This window comes from Mus pahari, unplaced genomic scaffold, assembly GCF_900095145.1.
Source record: "Mus pahari unplaced genomic scaffold, PAHARI_EIJ_v1.1 scaffold_13772_1, whole genome shotgun sequence".
Taxonomy (NCBI): domain Eukaryota; kingdom Metazoa; phylum Chordata; class Mammalia; order Rodentia; family Muridae; genus Mus; species Mus pahari.
The window spans coordinates 1-8439 of record NW_018392024.1 but is presented as its reverse complement, the minus strand read 5'-3'; the positions used below and the strand labels follow the sequence as shown (position 1 = coordinate 8439).

The window sequence follows — 8439 nt, the reverse complement described above, 5'->3', positions numbered from 1 at the left end:
AGTCAGAATGCCTAAAATCAAAAAGTCAGCTTACAGCAGGTGTTGGTGAAGACGTGGAGAAAGAGGAACACTCCTCCATTGCTAATGGGATTACAAGCTGGTAGAACTTCTCCAGAAATCAGTTTAGTGGTTCCTCAGAAAATTGGACTTAGTATTACATGAAGACGCAGCTATATCACTCCTGGGTATATACCCCCATGATGCTCCAAACTGTAATAAGAATATATCTTCCACTATGTTCACAGCAGTCTTATTTATAATAGAAAGAAGCTAGAAAGAACCCAGATGTCCTTCAAAAGGAGAATGAATACAGAAAATTTGGTTCATTTGCACAATGGAGTACTACATAGCTATTATAAATGATGAACTCATGAAACTGTTAGGCAAATGGATGGACTGATAAAATGTCATGCTGTGTGAGGGAACCTGGTCACAAATGGTATGCACTCTCTGATAAGTTGATATTAGCCCAAAAGCTCCAAGTGCCCAAGATAAAATTCACAGACCATATTAAGCTCAAGAAGGATAGGCTCAGGGAGGGGAGCTGAGCCCTGTCTCCTCTAGTCCTCATCTTCAAGGGACAGCATTTTCGTTCCCTGTTTCTTTTTTGGGCATTCACAAGCCCAGTGACCTTTTTCCTTGCAGTAAGCACATTGAACTTTCTCTAGAGGAGATCTATCTCTTCTGGATCTCCTTGGCCCCAGCCATTTCTCATCTTCCAGGCTCCCTAACTGTCTAGTCATACCTCCTCTCTCTATCTACCACTGTGGCCAGGATCTGAGTCAGGTTTTGCTCCTGTTTCCTGTCTCTCCTGTCTTCCTCTTCCCTTTTATCTCTCTTTTCCTTTTCTTGATTCTCTTCCTCAGTCTCTCTCTTATGATACACCTTCTCAGTTTCCTTAACCACATCCCTTATAATACAGTCCTGTAATCTCTCAATCTGTTGCAATTTCCTTTGGATATAGGGGACTGATTGTCCAATAAAAGTCATAATTAGAGAGGCTCACTGCCCTTCAGACATAGGGTTATAAGGGGTGTGTCTCCTATATGCCTCCATGAGTCTTTCTATAAAGATTGAGGGGGGTTCAGTCATCCCCTGCATAATTTCCCTTACCTTAGACAAATTTGTGGGCCTACGTGTGGCCTCTCTGAGACCTGCCACCAGATACTGCCTGTAGTTGGAAAGCCATTCCCTACCTCATGGCATTTTATAATCCCATTGTGGGCAGGTTAAAGGGAACCCTTCATCTATTTCGGCAGGTGTCTGGACAGGGTGTCTGGCACCATCCTGGACATTTTTCCGGGCTTCTTGGAGGATCTTCTCTCTCTCCTCCATGGTGAACAGGGTCTGCAAAAGCTGCTGACAGTCGTTCCACGTCGGTTGATGAGAGTACATCAATGACTCAACCAGGCCTGTCAGCCCTGCAGGGTTTTCTGAAAAAGGAGGGTGATTAGCTTTCCAATTATAAAGGTCAGAGGAAGAGAAGGGCCAATACTGCAAAAGTTGCAATTTACTCTGATCAGCTGGGGATGGCCCGACAACCCTGAAGGGAAGCATCACAGTGGAGTCAGCCAGTCCTTCTGAGGTGGCCCCTCACTGACTCCTTGTCCCTGTCAAGGGACCCCCTCCCTTCTCAGAAGAGAGGATGGAGGAGCCGAGTGTTGAGGTGTGGGTTGGTGTTCAGATTGGGTTGCTGGTTGTGGTGCTTGAGATTATGGTGGGGGCAGGGAACAGGCCACTCAGGGGGTTCTTTAATTTCAGGGTAAATCTTAGGGGTGGGCACCGGTGGAACGTGGTGCTCACCATCCCACTCGGGCCGTGGCTTCTGTGTCTCATTCACAGCACTTTTTTGGACAGCCAGGATCCTGGAGCCTGGAAGATGGGCAGGGATGAAGGGCTGGATCCATGGGGGAGGGAATCTTGCCATATCCTCCCACACTGTGATATATGGCTGTTGGTCTGGATGCGCTCCAAGTTCCTCCTGAAAGACAATGACCTTCATGGCCCTGATAGTGGTTAAATCGAAAGTTCCCTCGGGTGGCCAGCATACCCCAAGGGTAGGCCAATCCGAGGTGCAGAAAGTCTGCTGAGGCTTCTTCCTGTCACTGACAAGTTCTGTCCTCTGGCCCTAACATCTGTCCAATGATCCTCAGTTAACAACAAAGAGGTTGAGACAGTCTGTCCCATGACAAAGATCAGAAAAGATAAGAACAAAACAAAAACAACAGATGCTAATATGTCTAAACACACTTGTCCATGCCCGGACTTAAACAGCCAGCCAAACGTGACCTTCAATGGGGTGGGATTGTGCCTCCACTTCCTTTCCAGCAGAAGGAGCACTCTGTACCCTTTGTTCTGAAAGCTAATGGCCAGGTCTTCTGGCTTTTATGATGGAGTGGGATTCCACAACCACTCTCTTCCACCCTCGGAATGTCTTCTAGGGCTGCAGCCTGTGGATCTCCTTGGATGTCTCCGCCCACAGTCTTTGGGACCTCACAGTCTCCAGCAGCAGCTGCTCCAAAACCAAAAATGGCGCCGCAATCAGACAACATATAGCATGTAAGACGCAAAAAACATTTACAAACATACCTCCAAGGGGTCTTCGAGGTTCCTGGGTGTCACAACGAGCTCGGTGAGACCTCCAAAAGAAAGACTTCTGTATAGAGACTTTCCTACTCCAACCTCAAGATGATGCTCACCCTGGAATCACAAATAAAAAACGTCTTGATGCAAACACACAAGGCAGTTTATTAACAGAGCTGGGGCCAATATATATCTCACGCAGGATACAGAGACATCGACCACGAGGCTCAAAGGCTTGGGGTTTATATACAAAAGAGATGGGAGCAGGGACATAGTTGGCACACAATGGGTTAGTTAGTACATGCAGGTCGGGGTAATTAGTAATTTTAAGAGTCTGGTGCTTATCTATGTTAGCAAGGCATTTGGCTAACATTTGACCCAAATCAGGAGGAGGCAGAAGAAACAGGGAGGCACTGGCCCAGGTGGCCCATAATTCAGCTGAGAAAGTTGGGATATCCTTGCATTCCTCCCGTATCGTTTATGGCCGACCAGTTCCTGGAGCTTAAAAGCCTTTGTTCTGACCTGTTCTGGCCTGTTCTGCTTTTCTTATGCCTGGGATCCTCTTTAATTAACTAACATGAGCCACTTTGTCATGGATCTCAAATTTAATTCTTTCAGCTCCACTAAAAAACTAGCATCATTTCTCCAGCTCTGCCCTCTGTAGTGCTCTAAGCTTAGATTGATCCATTCCTCTGCTCCTGCTTTCTTGGTGATCATCCCATGCTACTGGTATTTATAAACCTCTGAGGCCTTCTACTGCAACTTGGCTTAATCAATAACCTCTCATAGGCTAGATTCATAGTGTGAAACCTCAAATTCTCTACATTATCTTTTCAGTCCTGGAACATCTACTGCAACTGAGGCTGTACATTCACCAATAGTCTTCCATTGTCTCTCACATTGTCAATCCTCATCTCTTCTTCATGGCATCTTCATGACTTCAAATCAAGTTCCACCTGGGTGACTCTTACACTATATCATGTATACTTGAAGCACAAGATACAACTTTGGCTTTCTCTGAAACACAGATCTTTGTGCTGTCAGAAAATACCTCCCAGAAGATTTCACCTCAATGATGCTAGGCTCTTAAAATCACCAGTAATTTCTTAGCTCCACCTAACAAGTATTGATTTTCCTGTTAGTTGCCTTCTCTTCTTGACAATAAAGCCAGAGCCAAATTACCAAAGCTGCTGAGTTCCACTGCTTGCTAGTCTCAGAACATAGCCCCCTTGTTATTTCATATTACCATTTGGTTTCTGTTTTCCAACTCCTTCACTTTGTAAAATTTGCTGTTTTGGAATTTGCTCTATATGCTAAATTTGAACTCATGCCTGTCTTATAAGAGATGCTTTTAAAGATGTGTAAATCTACACTTGGATCTAAAACATATAGGCAGTTCTGCTTTCCTTATTCTCCTTGTATTTTGGGCTTGCACTGCCATGCCTGGTCCTAAACTTCCCTGCATGAGATCTTGACACAAGGTCAACATTCCCTTATTTCAATTTAATAATTTTGAACAAATTATTCAGGTTCATCCTCATCTCTTCTTCATGACTTCTTCATGACTTCAAGTTTTGGAATTTGCTCTGTAGGCTAAATTTGAACTCATGCCTGTCTTATAAGAGCTGCTTTTAAAGATGTGTAAATCTTGCACTGCCATGAGCCACTTCCTGGTTCCCTTTTAATACTTGAATCATATATTTTATATATTTCCTTTCTAAGCTTGCTATGCTTGTTCAAAATGCTCTTCATGAGACTTAAGGAGCAAACACAGTTACTGCTGGAATTTTTTGAGATTTCCTTTGTCAATCCAATTAATATAAATCTCTTTACATTAGTCTCAGTACACTACTCAGACAAGGACAGAAAGCAGCCAAATTCTTCAATAAAATACCTCAAAAACAGTCATTGTTTCACACACTTAAATTCTTCTCCACTGAAACCTCTCGGGCCTGGCCTGCACCATTCAAATCAATCACAGCAACAATTTCTTTTATATTCTTGCTTGGATAACCCATAAATACATACTTAAATCATTCCACAGCTTTCTAAATCCAAAGTCCCAAAATCCACATTCTTCCAAACAAATTCATGATCAGGACTAACACAACAATACCCCAGTCAATGCTAATAACTTGTGCCCTAGTTTGGGTTTTATCGTTGGGAACAGAGATCAATATCAAGTCAACCCTTTTTTTTAAATAATCATTTTATTTTTCTTAAATTTCAAATGATATCCCAGTTCCTGGTTGCTTCTCTTCCACCACGATCATCAGATCACCCCTTTACCCCTACTCTTCCCTATATGAAGGTGCACCCCTGCCCACTTGCCTACTCCTACCTCACTGTCCTAGCATCCCTCTATTCTGGGGCATCAAACCTCACAGGACCAAGGGCTTACTTTCACTTAAATGTAAGATAAGTCCATCCTCTGGAACACATGAATCTGGAGACATGGATCCCTCAATGTATACTCTGATGAACTCTGGGTAGTCCAATTAGTTGATATTGTTCTTTCTATGATGTTGTAATCCCCTTTAGCTCCTTCAGTCCTTTCCCTAGCTCTTCCAATGGGGTTCAGAGGCTCAGTCTGGTGGTTGACTATGAATATGTTCATCTGTATTTGTCAATAACTTGTAGAACTTCTCAGAGAACTGTCATACCAGGCTCCTGGGAGCAAATACTTTATGGGATCAGCAATAATGTCTTGGTTTTGGTGTCTGCAAAAGGGCAGGGTTCTAGATGGGGCAGTCTGTGGTTCCCATTTCCTTCAGTTTCTGTTCCATTTATTGCCTTATTATTTCCTTTGGATAGGAAAATTTCTGAATTAAAAATTTTATGATGGTGATTTGATAGGATTATGGAATTATTTCATTCTTGTATCTGTTTGTTGTAGCTTATTTTGTGACTGACTACATGGTCAATATTTGGAATGATACTATGATGTTCTAAGAAAAAGAAGGTACATCCTTTTGTTTTAGGAAGAACAACAATATCAACCAACTAGGCCACCCTGAACTCCCAGTGACAAATCCAACAAACAAAGAAAACTCATGGAGGCACCTATGGCTCCATAAGTATATGTAGCAGAAGAGAGCATTACCTGGCATCTATGAGAGAGGAGACACTTGGTCCTGTGAAGGCTTGATTCTCCAACATAGGGGATGCTAGGACAGTGAGGGAGGAGAGGCTGGGTCAGTGAGGTACCTTGAAAAAAGCAGGTAGAAGTGAGGTGGTATAGAGGGTTTTCAGTGGTGAAACAGGAAAGGAGAATAAATAAATAATTAACCATTAATAAATTGGAAAACAATAAGATGGGTAGCCTCATCCCTCACCTGGGATGCATGTCTATTTAATGCAGGCGATCTCTACACCTATTTCTATTCCTCTTTGTTGTGTATTTCAGCTAAAGTCTTCCCTGTTTGTTCCCATAGCCTTTCTTCTCTGGTATCTGGCACTAATGCCTGTCCACAGATCCTCATCCCCTGTTGCTACATATTTCTATTCAGTATCCTAACCTCCTCTGTTTCTCTATAGTCACTTTCTATACCTCACACTGGATATCTTTACTTCCCTCTTGCTCCTCTTTATCTCCCTGGTCAATCCCTTTCTATTCCTTCTTTGATTATTTTGTTCCCCTTTCTATGTAGGATTGAATCATCCACATTTTGGTATTCTTTCTTCTTAAGCTCCATATGGTTTTTGAGTTGTAATATGGGTATTCTAAGCTTTTGGGCCAATGTCCACATAATATAAAATATCTTGGCATGGCTATAACCAAGCAAATGAAAGATCTATATAACAAGGACTTCAGGCCTTAAGAGAATGAAATCTAAAAGGACATCAGAAGATGGAAAGATTTCTCATGCTCTTTGACAGGGTGGATTAAAATAGTAAAAAAAAAAAAAAAAAATGCCATCTTACCAAAAGCAATGTACAGATTCAGTGCAATATCCATCATAATAACAATTCAATTCTTCAAAAAGGTAGAAAGAGCAATTCTCAGGTTCATATGGAATACCAAAATGTCCAGACTGGCAAAAACTCTTTTCTACAATAAGAGAACTTCTGGGGGAATCACAATTCCTGACCTTATTCTAAGGAACAGAGATGTAGAGATGAATCTTCATGGTATTGGTGCAGAGACAGGGAGGTAGATTAATGAAATAGAATTGAAGACCCATAATTAAAAACTACACACTTGATCTTTAACAAAGAAGCCAAAACCATCCATTGGATAAAAGGCAGCATATTCCACAAATTCTGTTGTTTAAACTGTATACCACCCTGTAGAAGAATGGGAATTGATCTATTCTTTTCTCCTTATTTGAATCTCAATTCGGAGTGGATTAAAGACCTCAACATAATACCAGATATGCTCAGTCTAAACAGAAGAGAAAGAGGGGAAGAGCGTGGAACACATCTGCCATGGGAGAATTTCCTGATAAGAACACCAATAACTCATGATCTAAAATCATCAATTGATAAAAGAGACCACATCAAAATGAAAAAATGTCTAAGGCAAAGATCACTGTCAATAAGACAAAACAGCAACCCAAAGATTGGGAAAAAATATTTACCAACCTCACATCATTTAGAGGTCTAATATCCAAAATACATAAAGAACCCAAGAAGTTAAACTCTAGAGAACCAAATAACCCTATTACAAAATGAGGTATAGAGCTAAAAAATATACACTCAACAAAGGAATCTCAAACAGCATTTTAGTCATTGGGAAAATTTGGATTTGCTTTCATATGTAACAAAAAGCATTCATAATGAAGAAGTCATCTTGGTAAATATTACATTTAATGAAGTGAAATGTCTTTCCCATCTTATTTGATTAATGCTGACTGAATGATTCTTATGTTAGGAATCAAAATTGCTACCCAAACTTGTTTCTTGAATTTATAAGCTTGAAAAATCATTTTCAAAGCTATACTTAGAGGAAATTTCTTTCATTGATATTGAGGCATGTTTCCTATGTGCAGGTGAATAATATAATACTATTAACCACTGTTTATAAGTTGAGAATTGAGACTGTTTAAGTTGAGATGAATAAATACACAACAATCCTTAATTCTTGTTATATTGATGTTGATGTTGTTGATGTTGTTGCTGGTGGGTGGTGGTGTGTGTACATGTCAATGCTTTTGATTTCATTGGTGTGAAAATCTTTATTTCTTATGTTGTCTTGGTTGTAATTAACCTCTGTGCTTTGGAGATTACTATCTAACATCGATTGTAGGGGTCAATCTGTGGATATATTTTGTTTAAATTTTAATTTCACAGGGACAGCCTTGATTTCTCAACTTAATTGATGGAAAGTGTTGCTGAGTAAAGGGGTCATGTCTGGCATCTGCCATCTCCTACACAATGCTAGGCATCTATCCAGGCTCTTTTGTATTTCATATTCTACCTTTTGAGGTCAGAACTAAGTTTAAGACTTCTAACATTATATGTTTTGTGAATATTTTCCTCTGTAGCTTTTAATATCCTTTCTTTTCTCTGTACATTATTTACTTGATTATTTTGTTGTGGGTAGAATTTCATTCATGGCACAATATATTTCATAGTTTATTGTTCTTCTAGGTTTACCCTCACATTCTTTAGGTTAGAAAAATTTTGTTACATAATTTTGGTGAGAATATTTTCTGTGCCATAGATCTATGAATCTTCTCTCATGATTCAATTATACTTAGGTTTTGTCTTTTCATAGAATTCAAGATTTGGGTTCGCCTGGCGGCTGTCCGCAGGCTGATCCAGCACCCAACACCTTGCCTCCCCGACCGAGGAGGGGTGTCCGCCTGGCATCCAGCGCCTTTCCTCACCCGAGGAGGGGAGTGCGCCCGAGAG

General features: G+C 40.9%; 1 pseudogene; it reads right to left on the bottom strand.

Moving 5' to 3' along the window:
• Nucleotides 1-506: 506 nt before the first annotated feature.
• Nucleotides 507-2187, bottom strand: LOC110314808 (annotated as a pseudogene).
• Between the last annotated feature and the right edge of the window lie 6252 nt (nt 2188-8439).